Source organism: Peromyscus maniculatus, chromosome 3 (genome assembly GCF_049852395.1).
Source record: "Peromyscus maniculatus bairdii isolate BWxNUB_F1_BW_parent chromosome 3, HU_Pman_BW_mat_3.1, whole genome shotgun sequence".
Taxonomy (NCBI): Eukaryota; Metazoa; Chordata; class Mammalia; order Rodentia; family Cricetidae; genus Peromyscus; species Peromyscus maniculatus.
This window is the reverse complement of record NC_134854.1, coordinates 36,612,334-36,631,669: the sequence shown is the minus strand read 5'-3', so window position 1 is coordinate 36,631,669 and position 19,336 is coordinate 36,612,334. Positions and strand designations below refer to the sequence as shown.

General features: G+C 37.2%; 1 protein-coding gene and 1 non-coding gene across 11 annotated transcripts in view; one reads left to right on the top strand and one right to left on the bottom strand.

Annotated features, from left to right (window-relative positions):
* The window catches only part of Magi2 (membrane associated guanylate kinase, WW and PDZ domain containing 2), a 1,445,964-nt gene that overhangs the window by 1,156,788 nt on the left and 269,840 nt on the right, over positions 1–19,336 (bottom strand). The window lies entirely within an intron of this gene.
* On the top strand, positions 5,674–5,775 carry LOC121828398 (U6 spliceosomal RNA). The gene has a single exon (XR_006070880.1). It is a non-coding gene; the product is annotated as a U6 spliceosomal RNA (small nuclear RNA).

The window sequence follows — 19,336 nt, the reverse complement described above, 5'->3', positions numbered from 1 at the left end:
TATCTGAAATCACCAATATTTATCCATTTCCACAAACTGCCTTAAGCACAAGAAAGGTTGTATACACTTTATAATACTCATTTTCTCCTGGAGGTAATTTTATTTTTATTCAAGTTGTCTGTACCTTAAGTTTATTATGTTTGTCTTTTAGACCATGTGTCCAAGAGTACTTCCCAAGAGAGAGTTAACTGGTACATATGTTTTCTCTAAATATGACAACACCTTCTCTTACTTTGTAAAAATTATGCTATATAATTTTGAACAAAATAGGATCCTGAAAGTTCCTTATTTCTAGACTTCTTTTTACATATGTACTAGCTATGGGAAACTCCCATGACTTCATCTTTGTGTACTGAATTAGTCTTAGATGATACACATAATAATGGATCATCATCAGTTAGTGAAAGCAGTACATACTATCTAGTGATAATGATGGGATAAAAAAGTTGAAGAGATTTGCAGTTATGTTGGTTAACGAAAATTGGAAAATAGGTTTTGACAAATGTAAAAATATTAACTATATTAAAATAGCTTTGGTATACTTAAAAGAAGACCATTTCAGAATATTTATAAAATATTACAGTGTATCACTGATATTATTGTTTGTCTCCTAAAATCATCTTCAAAATACTTTAGCAAATCTTTCTGATGCGTTACATCTGTGTGATCTCAGACTGATTCTGATCCCTGCTCTCTTTAACATGTGCTAAGCACCCAATGCACAGACAAAGGTCTGACCCTCTCAGTCTGACTTAGGTCCAGAGGATCTTTTGGGATAGATTCATAATACAGTTTGACATTTCCTCTGCTCAATCTTTGCTTCTTCTATTCTGTTCTGAAAATATTAACCCTCAAAGCAAGAGAAAACATCTATTGTCATAATGTGACTAAAGGAGGGTTTCTACTCAGTATAAGGTAAATAGTTCTAAAAAGATAATTATTTTATAAACTATTAAATGATTAAGCAATTAGCATGAATTTTAAAGATTTATTTTAGAAAATTTATTATTTGTGCAAAAATATATGTGCCTGAGAAAAGGTAAGCAGCAGGAAGCAGCAGGGAAGGGTCACCTTTGCCTTAGTTTATGGAAGGTTGCGATCTATAATAAGATAGCCAGCTCACTGGGAGGTCTTAGAGGGCTTAGGTGTGGGAGTGTATGCACAAGTGTTGCACAGTGAGAGAACTGCAAGGGTCCTCAAGTGGAACCTTTTTGTCTTGATGGAACAATGGAAAGATTTGTTTAGTTGAAGATTTTCCTAGCCCAATGCATATACTAATATTTTTAGATTGATGTATTTTCCTATTTTTAAATAGATTAAATAGGAAAAAGAGCAAAGTCTCATTTCTTATCCTTGTCTCCTGGGAGATAAGCTCATATTACTCCTACATAAACTCCATTGCAATCATTTTTATTTGTTGGAGATACTTTCAGAGTTCATTTGAAAGATAAAAAATAAAGTGGGAATCTTTGTCACTCCATTTACACAAAAGTCAGGACACTGTATTATGGGGTCCTTGATATCAACCTCCTCACATAGTATTATTCCAGTACCTTTAGCTGTTAGGACACAGAAATATCCCTGATACATGTTGATGGTTTAAACATATTTGATTTTATGGATGTTTAGTTGTTTAGTTCTTAACCCGTGGGTACTAGAATTATTTTATCATAAAAGCATTTCATTTAAATATTTTGCCAAATATTTTTAAATGAAATTAAAAAACAGAAATTTCAAAGAACCATGCACATTCTGAAAATCCCAGTCAAAATCCCATCTACAGGGTAGAGACAACCATAATCTGGATGCCTGGGGTTCTAATTGTCAGGGGAACATTAGTAAGCCTCACTAGGAACTGCCCTTCACCCTAGCATGGCTTTCTCTCATGGAACAGCCTCTGGCAAAGAGGAAGGCTCTAAAGACCCAAGTATTTGTTCTCTACTGACACAATTTTTGGGTGTGGGGATGTGGGGGATGTGGGGCTGTGTGGGAGGTATGGGGATGTGGGTGTGCGTGAGAGATGTGGGAGGTATGGGGGTGTGGGGGTGTGGGAAGTATGGAGTTGTGGGGGAGATGTGGGAGGTATGGGTGTGTGTGGGAGGTATGGGGTTGTGGGGGAGATGTGGGAGGTATGGGGGTGTGGGGTGTAGAGGTGTGTGGAAGATGTGGGGGTGTGTGGGAGATGTGGGAGGTATGGGAATGTGGGGGTATGTGGGAGGCATGGGGGTGTGGGGTGTATGTGTTGAATCTCACATAAATTGAGATATTTAAATAGATTTAGTCTAAAGGAAGCAAAACTAAGGTTGATCTTATTACAGTGTTGATTTTAGTCAGCATTTTAAACATTTTGATTTATCATTTTTGTCTGAAAAAACTTACAATATTTTGTTATTTTAACTTTTAATTGTGTATTACTGAGAGAGAGAGAGAGAGAGAGAGAGAGAGAGAGAGATACTCCTATATATTCTTCTGTCAAACAGTATGTACAATTCTCTTGGCATATTTTATGATGTTGGAGTTTGAACCTGGGACCTTTTACATGCTAGCCAAGCACTCTGCTACTAAGCCATACCTCTAGCCCTCTACATTTTTTTTTTGCTGTGACTGTAAAGTTTTTTCAAAGCACAAATTTTGAAAGTATTTTCTCCCACTCTGAAGTGTCATTTTAATTTTCTTAAGATTTTTTTTCAAAGAAGTTTCACATCATTTCTAAAAAAAAAAACCTGAAATATCTTAATTGCCAGATTCCTGCAGCACTATTCAAGGTACAGGTACAGTACAAGAGACCTTAGTGACTGCCAAAGGACAAGTGGATACATAATGTGGCACATAAAAACATTGTAGCACTACCTATCACTTCAAAAGAAGATTTTGTGACAACTTGGATGACCTGGAAGACAGAGCATGACTGAAATAAACCAGATGCAGCAGAACATTGGTGTGTGGACTATAAAGAGGACAGACATCTGGGGTTGAGAATACAGTGGTTATCAGAGGTAAGAGGTAAGAGGTAAGAGGAGGAAGGGTAGGAAGAAGTGAACTAAAGGGCACCAGTGAGAAGGGATAAGTCTTCAACCTCTATTGCCCAGGAGGTGACTATTAATAATAATGAATACTGCACATTTCAAAACTGGTAAAAGAATACATTTGCTTCTAATTACAAAAGCTTACCTGAAGTGGTAAACATGCTATTTGATTTGATGTAAAATATTTTATAATATATACATATTATTAAAGGATCATACTATATCCCATAGAATTAATGGAATTAGTAATTTGTCAATTAATTTTTTAAATCTAAAAACTGGACAGATTTTTTTCATTATACTAACTATATAGCAGTCTACTGTCACTGCAGGTAGGTCATAATAATGTACAAAATGATTATACTTATTTGGTGAAATAACTTACAAGAGACAAGACAACTTATTTCTTTTTTAAAAATTATTTATTTATTTTACATCCTGACTGCAGTTTCCTCTCCTTCCTCTCCTCCTAGTCCTTCCCCTAACTCCCTCTGTTCCCACCCCCCAATTCACTTCTCCTCCATTTCTGTTCAGAAAAGGGCAGCTCTCCTATGAGTATCAACAATCATGACATATCAAATTGCAGTAAGACTAAGCACCTCCCCTTGTATTAAGGCTGGGCAAGGAGACCCAGTATGAGGAGTAGGGTCCCAAAAGCCAGTAAAAGACTTAGAGACAGTCCCTGTTCCTACTGTTAGGAGTTTCACAAAATGACCAAGCTACACAACTGTCACATATATGCAGAGGGCTTAGGTCAGGCCCATGCAGGCTCCCTGGTTGTCAGTTCAGTCTCTGTGAGCCCCTATGAGCCCATGTTAATTGGTTCTATGGGTTTTATTGTGGTGTCCTTTCCCCCTCTGGCTCCTACAATCATTTTTTTTTTATTTATTTCTTAACCCTCACATGAGTTTCTTGTACAAGTGATAAAACAAAAGATTTTTTAATTTTTTTCAGTCTTTCATAAACTGAAATGAGTATTAACTGAAATTCTAATTCCACTAGTTTTACGATACTTTCACTGTAGTTGACATTTCAGGTGTTTTGTTTTGTTTTGTTCATCCTTAAACAGAAATGAGACTTGATCTGACATGTGATGGAGAAATGAATGAAAATTCAGAATATCTTGTCCCAGATACGTAACATGATTCAAAAGTAGAAAAATATGGTAATAAACTCAACAGAATCCACCAAGAAAGAAAGCAGGCAGGACCAAGAGACAACACCCAAAGTCCTGGCAGCTCATGGGCAGGAGGTGGTCTTGGAGAACAACAATGCAGATGTTGTTGAACTCGAGTTTGTGCCCAGCTTTGCTGCTCAGTAATCAGAGTATGTCTTTTGGTCTCTACCCTTTTGTGAGTAGAGAATCTTAGAAATTGATTCTGGGGAGGAATGATGAAATTACAAACCCATTGGTTTGACATTTCCAGACAGAAGGCTCTACAGATCTAACAAAGTCTATTGGCTTCCATTCAGAGGAATGAGATGCATATTTCCTTTGACAACAATAAACCCTGACAAAGATCATTTTTACAGGTTTTTAATGATAGAAAATTTTCAGCACATAGAAGAGAACAAAAGGCACAATGGGGAGCTGTGCTCTCATCAGCAGGTTATTATGATGGCAGCAAGGGATGCCTTGACCCTGGCACGCTGCCCGCATCAGCTTTATTTATAATAGAGTTGGGTACTATACTGGCTGGGTTCGTGTTTCAACATGACATCAGCTAGAATCATCAGAGGAAGGGGCCTCAGTTGAGGAAATGCCTCTGTGAGACCCAGATGTAAGGTGTTTTCTCATGTAGTGATCAATGTGGGAGGGCCCAGACCATTTAGGGTGGTGTCATCCCTTGGCCGTTAGTCCTGGGTTCTATAAGAAAGTGGGCTGAGCAAGCCATGGGAAGCAAGACCGTAAGCAGCACCCCCCATGGCCTCTGCATCAGCTCCTGCCTCCAGGATCCTGCCCTGTTTGAGTTCCTGTCCTAAATTCAGTGATGAATAGCAATGCTGAAGTGTAAGCCTAATAAACCCTTTCCTCCCCAACTTGTTTTTTGGTCATGGTGTTTCATCATAGCAATAGAAACCCTAGCTAAGACAGGTACGAAATCAGAGATATGTTTTTAGCTAACAGCAGATGATTATATAGCTAGTATCCGATGATGTTTTCTAAAGAAATCAATTAATTGATGAATGAATCATTCTCCATTAATCCAACTCATTTAACTTCCCAGAAACTGAGTCTTCCTTAGAGAAAAGATGAATATTATGAGGTGAATGTAATATTAGGAAATTATTCAGAGAACTCTATCCCCTGGAAACATGTTCAAGGGCTAGCACTTCAGAGAAAAATCAGGCTATTTTTCTAAATTCTTGTTAAGACAAAAAACCATATTAATGGAAGCTCCTAAGGGGCGTAAGGAGCGAGAAACGCTGCTGGGTGCTCATTGCTGGTGAAATTAAAATGATCAGACCTGAGTTTCCTGTGATATCCTGCTGATTGGACATCACCCTGAACCTTAAGACATGGTACATGTGTGAGCTGAGAACATTAAAAGTATGGTTTTGTTTTGTTTTGTAGGAAGACTAGATCCAAATCAATGCAATTTAGTCTCTTTCGGTGGTGGATCTCAGGTCTTAAAAATCTCTTGAGGTGCTTGCTTCTGCAGCACATTTGCTAAAATCGGAACAAAGAAGATTAGCATGGCACCTGTAAAAGGATGACATCAAAACTGGTGAAGTGGATCGTGTGGGTATCGTTTCACAGGACCGGTAGTCCCTTCACCAGTTCCAGAAGGTTCTAGATGGAGTAGAGGGTAGGTCAACCTAAGGCCCAGCTGAGGGCCTGGATGGTAGCCAAGCGGATGAGTCCAGGCCCCTGTGGCCACCCACCTTGGTCGCTGGGGTGAGGTCAGCTCTTGTGAATGCATGTCCTCAGTGTCAGTTCATCCTGGCCTGTGGGGAGGGGTGGGGGCAATCTCTCCAGCATGCTGGCACCAGCTCTCTTACTGTAGTGTCCAGTGAGAGGCAAGACAGTGGCAGCCACAGGTTATGCCCCAGAGGAATTCCGGTGAGGATCCAGTGATGATGGTGTACCAGAAAACAGAGGCCTTGACCCAGACCAGTGAGTGACTCATTGCAATAAACATTTGCCAGTAAAACTGATGGGACAAACGGGTGTACTATATGGCAAAATGAAGTCTCCATTGCCAGCAGGATGAATGAAGAGGTGTTGGAGAAGCAGGAAAGAAAGAGAATCAAAGAGACTTTTATGTTGAAGTGGTTTTTGCTTTCGCTTTTGCTTTTGTTCACTTGCTTGCATCCTTTGATTTGTTTCCTTATGTGGGGGCCGTGGTATGGATGGGGGGAGGATATGGGGGGACTGGGAGATGAACAGAATTAGGGTGCATGATGTGAAACTCCAAAAGAGTCAATAAAGAAGTTAAAAAAAATTACACTTAAAAAATTTTGTGAAGTGTTCCAGTTCCATATGTTTTGGCCACCATAAATCCAGCCTCCAACTCAGGTGGAGACCCCCTGCTCAACCACTGACAAGAAAGGAAACAGAAAACAAGGAACAAAATGCCCATCCAACAAAGACAAACCCCAGAAACTGGCACCAGGACCTATAATCACTCCAAACCCAGATGTCTAGGTACCAGCATAAGAACACAAACACCATAAGAACAAAGTCAATAAGAACTTCCTGAGTGCTGAGATTAAAGGTGTATGCCACCACTGCCTGGCCTCTATGGCTAAATAGTGGCTTAGCTCTGCACTTGGATCTTCAGGCAAGCTTTATTTGTTAGGTCACAAACAAAATATCACCACACTACAGACAGTGACAGAAGGAAAACTCTAACCCAGGGAAGTTAACTATACACATATAAACACAAGCAATAGATAATCTCATGCCAACAAAACCAAAAGAAGGGAAACACACACACACACACACACACACACACACACACACACACACACGAGAGAGAGAGAGAGAGAGAGAGAGAGAGAGAGAGAGAGAGAGAGACATAATATCACCACCACCAACACCAACTACAACAAAATGACAGGAATTAAAAATCATTGGTCATTGATAGCTCTCAGTATCAGTGATCAATGGACTCATTTCCCCAATAAAAAGACACAAACAGAATAGATGTGAAAACAGGATCCATCCTTCAGTTGCATACAACAATCGCCTCTCAATATCAAAGATAAATATTACTTCAGAGTAAAGATAAGCAAATAGCCCCTAGAAGCAAACTGATATAGCCATTCTAATATTTAACAAAATAGACTTCAAACCAAAAATAATTAAAAGAGATGAAGAAAGACACTTCATACTCATCAAAGAAAAAATCCACCAAGATGACATTCAATTCAAAACATCTATTTCCCAAATGCAAGGGCACCCACATTTTTAAAAGAATCATTACTAAAGTTTAAATCACACATTGACCCTCACATATTGATAGTGGGAGACTTCAATGCCCTGCTCCCAACAAAGGATAGGTCATCCCGACCAAAACTTAATAGAGAAATATTAGAGCTTAAAGATACTATAAACCAAAAAGACCTAGCTGATATCTACAGAACATTTCAGCCAAACACAAAATAATATACCTTCTTCTCCAGACCTCAAGGAGATTTCTTTAAAACTGACCATACTTATCACAAAACAAATCTCAACAGATACAATCAGACCTGCATCCTACCAGACCACCATGGATCAAAGCTTAATTTCAGAAGCTTAATTTCAAGAACAGAAACAACAGAAAGCTTACAAGTTCATGGAAACTGAAAAACTCTCTACTGAATGAAAACTGGGTCAAGACAGAAATAAAGAAGGAAATTAAACACTTCCTAAAATACAGATAAAATGAATGTACAACATACCAGACTTATAGGACACAATGAAAGTTGTGCCAAGAGAAAAGTTCATAGCACTAAGTGCCTGCATAAAGAATTTAGAGAAATCTCATACTAGCAACTTAACAGCACACCGCGAAGCCGAGGCTCTAGAACAAAAGGAAGCAAGCTCACCCAAGAGGAGTAGATGGCAGGAAATAATCAAACTGAGGGCTGAGATCAATAAAATCAATAAAAAATACAAAGAATCAATAAAACAAAGAGGTGGTTCTTTGAAAAAAAAATCAACAAGATAGACAAATCTTTGTCCAAACTAACTAAAAGACAGAAGGAGATTACCAATTAATGAAATCAGAAATGAAAAGGGGAGCATAACAATAGATACCAAAGAAATCCAAACAATCATTACATCATCCTTTAAAAACTTGTACTCCACATAACCGGAAAATCTAAGGAAATAAATAATTTTTTCAATAGGTACCACTTCCCAAAGTTAAATCAAGATCAATTAAAGAACTTAAATAGACTTATAATCCATAAGGAAATAAAATCAATCACTAAAATTCTCCCCACCAAAAAAACCCAGGGACAAGGGACAGATGGTTTTAGTGCAGAATTCTACCAGATTTTCAATTAAGAGTTAATGCTAATACTCCTCAAATTATTCTACAAAATAGACGCAGAAGGAACATTGCCACGTTCATTTTTATGAGGCTACCATCTCCCAGAAGGAACATTGCCACACTCATTTTTATGAGGCTACCATCTCCCAGAAGGAACATTGCCACATTCATTTTTATGAGGCTACCATCAACCTGATACCCAAAACCACACAAAGATTCAAGAAAGAAAGAGAATTACAGAACAATCTCCCTTGTGAACATTTATACAAAAATGCTCAACAAAGTACTTGCAAACTGAATCCAAAAACATATCAAAATGATCATCCACCATTATCAAACAGGATTCATCCCAGAGATGCAGGGATGGTTCACCATATGAAAATCTGTTTTTGTTTTTGTTTTTTTTTTGGGGGGGGGGCTTTGAATATTTTCTATATTTTTTTATTTATTTTTTAAATTACACTCATCACTCATGATATTCATTACTTACACTCATGATATTATTCACATTTGTGATATTCATAGATTACATTTGCAGTATTCATTCAATTAAATATATATTATATATATTAATTTTAAATGTCAAATGTCATTTCTTGAAGGGGGTAGGAGGTTAAATACAGGCTTACAGCACAATGGGAGGACCCCAGAGGGCAGAAGTTCGCTACTGATGTTTTACAATATTGCATCTAAGCTGTTAGTGCCCATTATTCAGGATACACAGACAAAGAAATTCCCTTAAGCAATCAGGAGGGTGGAATCTGGCAGGGAATCAGCATTGGGAGGATATCAAGGTCAAGGTCTGCAAGCAAGGTAACAGTTACCCAAAATGGGGGCGAGGGCCCTGCAGGTCCCCCTTTTATTAAAAAATGAGCTTCTGAATTGGGTTGTGTGGGACGTCAGCAAGTCACCTTACCTGCCATGGAGATGCCTGCCCAGGCCACACAGGTGCTCTGTCTTAGGTTGGTGAGTGCCCCCCAGGAATTACCTGTCTCTGAATACTCATTATCATACTGGCTCAATCATGTGTGAGCTGCGTTGTTAATTGCTGCCAAAGATCTCAAAGTGGCACTGGGCTTGCAATCTGTGTGTTCAATACAGAAAACCTGTTAATGTAATCCACCATTATAAACAAACTGAAAGAAAAAAAAGACACATGATCATCTCATTAGATGCCCAAAAAGCCTTTGACAAAATCCAGCACCCTTTTATGGTAAAAGTATTGGAGAGATTACGGTTATCAGGGGCAAACCTAAACATAATAAAGACATTTTATAGCAAGCCCATAGCCAACACCAAATTAAATGGAGGGGAACTCAAAGCAATTTCACTAAAACCAGAAACAAAATAAGGTTGTCTACTCTCTCCATATCTATTCAATACAGTACTTGAAGTTCTAGCTAGAGCAATAAGACAATTGGAGGAGAACAAGGGAATATAAATTGGGAAGGAAGAAGTCAAAAGTATCATTATTTACAGATGATATTATAGTATAAATAAACTACTTCAAAAATTCTACTAGGGAACTCCTACAGCTGATAAACATCTTCTGGTAAGTGGTTGGATACAAGATTAACTTAAAAAAAAAAAAAGCCTGAAAAACGAAAAAAAAAAAAAAATCCAAGCCCAGTAGTTCCCCTATATACAAAGAGCAAATGGAATAACAAAGAAACCAGGGAAACAACACCCTCCACAATAGCCACAAACAATATAAAATATCTTGGGGTAACCCTAATCAAGTAAGCAAAAAACTTGTATGAATAAAAACTTTAGGTCTTTGAAGAAAAAAATTGAAGAAGATATAAAAGATGAAGCAATCTCCCATGCTCATGGATTGGTGAGATAAACAGTAAAAATGACCATCCTAACAAAAGCAATCTACAGATTCAAAGCAATCCTCATCAAAATTCCAACACAATTCTGTACACACATTGACATATGTACATACTCAATTTCATGTTGGAAAACAAAAAGTCCAGTATAGCTAAAACAATCCTGAACAATAAAAGAACTTCTGAAAATATCACTAACCCTGATTTCAAGCTGTACCAAAGAGCTATACTAATTAAAACCCACATGGTATTGGCATAAAAAACTGATCAATGAAATGATTAGAAGACTCAGACATAAAAATCCACATACCTATGGACACTTGATTTATTTATCTTTTATAAGGCAGCAAGAAATACACACTGGAAAAAAAGAATCTTCAACAAATGGTTCTGATCTAACTGGATGTGTGCATGTAGAAGAATGCAAATAAACCCATATTTATCACCCTGCACAAAACTCAAGTCCAAGTAGATCAAAGACCTTAACATAAAACCAGATATGCTAAACTTTATGGAAGAGAAAGTGGGGGACAGCCTTGAATGAATTGGCACAAGAGACAACTTTCTGAAAAGAACACCAATAGAGAAGTCACTAAGATCTACAATTAATAAATGTGACCTCGTGAAACTGAAAAGCTTCTGTAAGGCAAAGGACTGCAACATTGGGACAAAGTGTCAGCCTACAGAATGGGAAAAGATTTTTACCAACTCTATATCTAACGGAGCTGATTTCCACAATATACAAAGAACTCAAGAAACTAGACAACAAACTAAATAACTAAATAAAAAATGGGGTATAGATCTAAACAGAATTCTCAATAGGGGAATGTCAAATGACTTAGAAACATTTAAAGAAATGTTCCACATCATTAGTTATCAGGGAAATGCAAATCAAAACTACTCTGAGATTTCATCTTACACCTGCCAGAATAGCTAAGATCAAAAACACAAATGACAGATTATGCTGGAGAGGATGTGGAACAAGGGGAACACTCCTTCATTACTGGTGGAGTACAAACTTGTGCAGCCTGTATGGAAATCAATATGGCAGTTCCTTAGAAAATTCAGAATCAGTCTTCCTCAAGACACAGCTATACCACTCTTGGGCATATACCTAAAGAATGCTCCATCCTACCACAAGGACACTTGCTCTACAATGTTCAAAGCAGCTTGATTCATAATAGCTAGAAACCAAAAACAACCTAGATGTTCCTCAACCGAAGAGTGGACAATAAAAATGTGGTACATTTACACAATAGTGTATTACTCAACAGTTAAAAAAAAATGACATGAAATTTGCGGGCAAATGGATGGAACTAGAAAAAAATCACCCTGAGTGAAGCAACTCACACTCATAAATGCAAACATGATATGTACTCACTTATATGTGGATATTATCTGTTAAGTAAAGGATAATTACAGTACAGTCCATAGACCCAGAGGGGGTAACAAGGAAGGCTCCAGGTAGGTACACATTGATCTCCCTGGGAAGGGGCAGTAGAACAGATTTTGTGGGTGGACTGGGAGCAGGTGGGGATGGGGACAGGCAGATTAGGTAGGAGAGTGAGGGGCAAAGGCAGAGAGTAAAGGAACAACTTGAATTTGGGGCATTAGTTGGGTGATGTGGAGACCTAAAGCATTGGAAATTTCCTGGACCTAGGAGGGCAACCCTAGTGAGGACTCCTGGCAATAGAAATCGAACCTGAACTGACTGTCTTCCCTAACAAGGCAAGGCTCCCAGTGGTGGGATTGGGCCACCAACCCAGACATAAAACCTTAGACCTACAACCTATTCTGTCTGCAAGATGAGCTGTTAACAATGGTTGCTCAGAGCTTGTGGGAGTGGCCAATCAATGACTGTCTAATTTGAGGCCCACACCAGGAGAGGGAGCCCATGGCTGACACTGCCTGGATAGCCAGGAACTGGAAAACCAGAAGCTAGATGGCCCAGAGACCCAAACAAGACTGGCAAAAAATAAAAAAGAAGTTGATGAAATAATTCCTAATAATATTGTTATACTCATAGATGGGAGCCTAACTCAAATACCATCAGAGAGGTCTCCTTTATTTTACTATTACTTTCCTAATAGAAAGGGGTTAATTTAAGATAGAAGAACTAGAAAACAAGAAGCCTGCTGCAGCCATACAGTTTGTAAGCAATATAAGTCTCTGTGTGTTTACTTGGTTGGGTCTGAGCAGCTGTGGGACTGGAGGGTGAGAGAGATTTGCCCTGACTGTGAGCCAGGCAGGACCAGAAAAACTCCAGCTACATATAACCACGTGGGAAACTTTATAATCCAATGCACAGAAGTTGCAACTGTCTGAAACCATAGTCTCTGAAGTGTCCGCTGGAATGCAATTTTGTCAGTAATCTAGTTTACCCTACACTGGACATTTAAGTGTTTAAAATATGGCTTTTTTTTTTTTTTTTTTTTTTTTGGTTTTTCGAGACAGGGTTTCTCTGCGTAGTTTTGCGCCTTTCCTAGAGCTCACTTGGTAGCCCAGGCTGGCCTCGAACTCACAAGAGATCCGCCTGGCTCTGCCTCCCGAGTGCTGGGATTAAAGGCGTGCGCTTTCTTAAGAACACTATCCACATCATTTAAAAGATTAAGCCTGTATTTCCTTTAAAAGATATAATTTCTCCTAAGACAAATGCTAACATTAGGAAGCAATTACAATTAGGATGGACAATAAGTATTCCGAACAAACAAAACATCTACTTGTGGGGAATTGGTAGCAGAAATGAGGATGAGACAAGGGCAAGCTCAGATGGAGCTATTTGATCTGCCTCTTTGTACATTCAAGGTCATGAATAAAATATTGTAATGCCTAAATTCATAGAATTTGGTTATGAAATGTTCATATGGGTAGCAGTATTATTTTAACTTTGATAATACACTTAAATTTGACCCAGCTCTATTTCATGAAGGAAAAGTTACAGTTTCTTTTAATAACAGTAGATGCTGAATTCTCTGTCTCTGATGGAACAATCTAGGGTATTAAGAAGACATACCAATTTGCATGGGAAAAATAAAAATAATTATAGTATCTTTATATAGGCTACTGCTTACCTATACTCTACCCACAGTTATACACAGCAATAAATATCCTAGGAACTCTACTGCACACAGCTATATATAGAATTAGAATACTAGTCTCCAATTCTTTGTAATACTTTCATTCCAACAATTTACTGGTTATAGATTCAGTGTTTTAAATCCTGATGATTCTTATAGTAAAGTAGCTGATAGTAGATCTAAATTGCTTTCATAGGAGATAAGACAGATATCACAACAACATTAACAACTTAAAATATGTATGATGTATTTCACATCAATTTTATGACAAAAGTCATGCTGTGACACACACACACATGCACATACACACACGCACACACATACACAAACATATGGGATTGTTGAAACTTTGTGGGCAGAATAATCAAAGAAGACAGTAACATGGCTTGGTTCAAAATGATTGAAGCCTCAGAAATGGGGAAACCAAATGCAGGCCAAACTCTGAGGCCAAAGACACAAGAGCCACCAAAGGGCGTTTGGTACCAATTATAGACTCCAAGAATCCAGAGAAACTGGAGTCTGGAAGAAAGGGAAGCTCTGCACTGCTGCTTTGCCTGCCCACTGGGGACTCCAACCCACTCAGCGGCCTCCACCAACATCTAGAATAATCTCTGGAGCTATAGACATACCTGGACCCCATGGTTTACCAGTTTTCCCAGAATCCTTCAGTTCAGTCAAATTAAACATCGGTTTCCATTGTCCATTTTAAATGTTAAGAAACTACAGTATAGTTTTGACACCAGATGTTTATTATCAAATGCATGTTTTGTGGCTATCCTCTCTGTTTTATTTTTGTATTTTTTTGGTTCAATAAAGTGAATGATATATTTTAATGCTTTGTCATAACATGCCGCATACAGTCTCGAGACAAATGAGTCTATGTTGACTGGGTAATTGCTTACTATAATATTCCAAAGTCTGACATTTCTCTTATGCCAAATCTTATCAATCCTGTGTTTTCTACTTTTAGGACAATGCTCTGGGATTACGTCAGTATCAAGAAATTTATATGCTAGGACATACTACTGTAATTTTTCCTTACTCTCTCATGGCAAAACACTTAAATTCTTATGTTTGCAGAAATATTTTTGTATCCCAGACTTACGTTATTCTTTAAGAAATGTTTAAGTACACTAATGACATTTTAAAAGGGTGTAACTTTATTGATTGACCGTCTCATTCCTATCATACACTACACTCCCACACCTGTGTAGTGACTACTAAAATCAAATTTTCTATTGCTTTCTCTGTTGATTTAGGCATCATATTGCTTCATTTTAATTTTTGTGGAATTATAATATATTTAATTTCTCAGTAGAGACATTCTTTCCTTTTTAATGGTTCCCTCTACATTTTACTGTCTAATACGGTAGTTTTAATTCCAGTACAAATCTTCAATTTATTTCATGACACTCACATATGAATCTCCTTTTATTTTTGATCTGAGTTTAAAGAGTTTCCATATTTCCAGTGATGTAATCTTTCCACGCACAAAGGAGTGTGTATCTCTCAAATCATTTAAGTACAGGAAAATAAAATTTAGTAAAGTCATTTCTTCTAAAGCAGATCAACATATTTGTTGTCTCCTTGTTATATTGAATAGAATTTTTATTTGAAAAATTTCTAGCTTTCACGTTTCTTATATTTTAATTGACATCCTAATAATATAATTTCATTATAACAATTTATTATGAAAATCTATTACATAAAAGTTTAACTGTTCTTTCCAAGCTGTTATGCCTTGCTGTTACTATTTGTATTTTGTTTCTTTACTGATGAACATGTTTAGCACTCCCAGACATAGATCAAGCAGATTTGCTTCATTTAACTTATTTTGGCCTTACTAAAAATATTTGCATAATTCTGTTTGCTGGTACCAGACAGAAACTTTAAAACATTTCAAAATGTATTCTTTCAATGTAATCTTATTAAGAGGTTTTATGTGATTATTGAATTCATTAAATATCTCTCATGAAAAAATATAAGCATGTATTTTCACCTCTCATCTGTTAATATGATAGAATGGAAATTTCTATATCACATTCTGACTTGAGGTAGTCCTAGACAAATGTAACATTTCCCCATCTTATTTTTTTTTAACCATAGTGCTTGCTACCATTTGACATACTTTACATTTTAGCTAGGTCACTTAATCATTGACTTCCTATGACAATTGGAGTGAAAGTCCCATAAAGTTAAGGTAGTTGTATCTTGTTTTATGTTGCATTAGTGTAAACCTAGCCCACAAACATGGTGTAGGAGCCATGGACCCTGGAGGAGAACATCCTAGTGCCGCTTCCCTAAACAGGTATAATTTCTAACTATATTTTAAATACTTACCTTCACACTCAAAGGTAAGAATAGATTTTACCTCTCCTCAAGGAAGCTAGTTCCTGCAGCAGGCAGAGGCCTGTTATTGAAAGACTCAACTGACCAAAATGCAGAGTAAAACTGATGGTGCATGTACAAAAGAGGGGAGTATAAGAACCAGAGAACCAGGAGATCTTCTGCGAGTTAGTGCTCCCTATGGTTAACAGGAAAGCATTATATATATATATATATATATATATATATATATATATATATATATATATATATATATATAATTATATCTACATGACTTTGTGGCTAACTGGATATGCAGTACTTAAGGATGCCTTCCAGACTTCCGGTACTACAATATATCATGACAGAGAAAAAGTGGGAAGAAATAACATCTTAAATATTAAACCATCCTTGCATATATATCCTGTTTAACCATTACAATTAATACACTGTTTGCTATCTATCATGTCTGTCTGTCACCCATAACATCTGGATTGCAGTATGGTCTCCTGGAGAACCTATCATTGGTGAACCTTATTGATACAAACCAGAGAAAGGAGCACAAGTGTGCTGTGAGGCCCATGGTTCCAAAATGTCAGACTAGGTTGTTAAGGAAACAGGTTCCCTAGTCTCCGTCTTCTCAGTAACTGGCCAAAGAGTGCAGATGTTTTTCATTGTTTCAGAAATGCTACTAGATCTGGCTTTCTAAAAAAATCCATCCTGAACACTATTTGGTTAACTTTAGTAAAGTCCAGGATTGTTAAAACAATTTGTTTCAAAAAAGTCTTCATTCTCTTCAAAATGGAACTAAAACTTAGCTTTCTATTATTAGCCTTGTAATAAGGTTTCAATTTAGCCTTTCTCTGCTTGTGCTTCTTGACCTCTAACCTTTGCTACTCAAGTGAGAACACTTTACTGGTATTACTGACTTCATCAGAAAGCTAATTAAAACAATAGGATTTCAGGCCCCATTCTGCATCTGCTAAATCATAAATCTGCATTTTATACAAGAGCTCCAGGAGATGATATGCATCTTACAACTAGAGAAGAAAGAGTCTCAAGGACAGCTCACGTGACAAATACTCACTTTTCATCCACCTGCCAAATGTATCCCTTACTAAGTATCTGGATATTTATAAATTTATTTTTACATCATATTTTAGTTGGTTGTATATAATGCAAGAAATTATTAATTTTAAATTATTTTAACTTATTGAGATAGTTCATTTATCTCACAGAATTTACTTGAATTGTAGCTATTCTTCCTGTATAATAATATAATTTACACACAAAGAAATTATTTTGTCTTTTCTTCTAAATTGTTTTCTCTCTCTCTCTCTCTCTCTCTCTCTGTGTGTGTGTGTTGTCTTTACTTTCCACTTTGAGATAGTTAATGCAGTAAACTTCTGAAGTCTAACTCTGTTTAGATGCTCTTGAAGAAATGATTCCTGTCTGAACTTTGAATGTTCACAACAAAGATAATGCTCAACAAACATTAATTGATTAAATGAATTCTCTCTCTTGTTGCAGAATATTTACTTACACTGTGTGAACATCTGTCACTCTGATTGGTTTAATAAAGATCTAATGGCCAATTGCTAGGCAGGAAGAGGTTAGGCAGGACTTCTAGGAGCAGAGAAGTCTTGGGGAAGAAGAAAGGTGAGGTCGCTAACCAGATGCAGAGGAAGCAGTAGATGCAGAAGAAAGATGAAAGCCACAAGTCATGTGGCAACACATAGATTAATAGAAATAGATTAAGTTATAAGAGCTAGTGTGAAAAGCCTAAGCTATAGACAGAGATTTCATATTAATAATATATCTCTGTGTTGTTATTTGGGAGCTGGTGGTAGCTAGAAAGCCTGCTACAAATGGGGCCCCATTTGGGGACTCAAATATCCAAACATAGGGCCTGAGAAAGCTAAAAAAATTTCTAGACAATGAGCTAGATGTAGCTTCCTAGTCCTGCAGTCTGTCAGGCAGGCTGGTACTTGGTGGCATACAGAGACTCAGCTGCCAGCTAAGCTGAGCCGTGTGGTGCCTGACATCTCAGTTCAAGATTTGTTTTCCGCGGTCAGAAAATGCTGTAAGTGCTCAGGAAAGACAGGTGCAGTTGGATAAAAACCTCTAAACGGGTTACAGTGTGCTCACAAAATATGCATAGGTTTAAATTACAAAAGAAAATGGGTATAGATGGTCATAAAAATAGTTTATAATCAGACAAAGCCTTTACACAGAGAATAAAATATTATATAAAGGATAAGTCATACAAAGATGGAAAATACACAGAGTCTGAATCCTATATGGTGTCTTGTTCACTTCGAATTTTTTAATTCCTGATGAGCAAACAACAGCAGCTAAGAGACGTGGGACTGTAAGAGGGACTGTTGAATTAAACCAGCCTACATACTTTAGGAATGCCTTAACATTGAAATGGAAGGCAGAAAATGTCTTGCTTTGGGGAAGAGGTTATGCTTTTGTTTCTACAGAAAACAAAAGGCTGTGGATTCATTCAAGATTGATAGAGATCAGGTGTGATCAGGGGAGATGCCCTGAAAATCCTGGCTACAGATATAAAGAAATAAACCTAGAAAAACTACAAGACAGGTAACATATATTTTTACCTGCTTACATAAAACAAAAACTCATCTTTGGCTGACTTGTGTACAATGCTCAGTCCATACTTCTGTTGATGCAACTATGTATGTTACCTATGAAAGTTCGCATGTTTTTAGAGCAAGTGGACCAGACATCTATGAAAATGGGTGGCCCAGGTGATCCACGCTTTCAGAGTGCCTCTGTTGTAGTTTCGCATAGTTCTACATCCAGAAGAGCTTAAGGCTGCTCTCTGAGATGATCCAGCTTCACAGACTGTTCTATCCAAGACTACAAATGAGTGTTGCACTTTGCTATTGCACAGAGACCAGACTACAAATGTTATGGCTAGTTTTCCCAGGACTTGACAATTATCCCAATTTTCTCAGGGTCCTCAAAGATGTTATCATTCCCAGACAACATGGAGCAGTCTAGAGGACTTGATGCCTACATTTCCAAGAGGTGGGGCATATGTTTTTTTTGGTTGTTCAGTGGGATGTGGATGCTTGTTATCATTTAGAGGGCTTGGTTACAAATTGTTACTGGTCATGGTCAGGAAGAAAGCTAAACAAAGGAGATTTGATACAAGGATCTCATTCTAAAGGTAAAAAGGGGGATATAGCATAGAAATGATAGGGTAAAAGGGTTTATTGTTGAGTCTACTTTTGAATAACCACTAGCCTCAAATATTTTACACTGGTATGTATTTTGTATATAAGTACAAATTTAAGGTTACTTTTGTTATACTACATATATATTTCTACTCTTGTTTAAGGTATCGTACCTATGCAGCTCATTTAAAAATGTAAAGTTTTAATTCTTGAAAGCTATTTAGTATAATAAAGAAAAACAGGTTAGTAGTTAGTTATCTATAACAACCAGACTTATGGTCATGTTAGGTTTGTTTGAAAGGTCATACACAGATATAGTTTAGATAGATAGGTGATCTTCAAATACTTCAAAGACCTACAAAATATGGCATTTATAATGATATAATA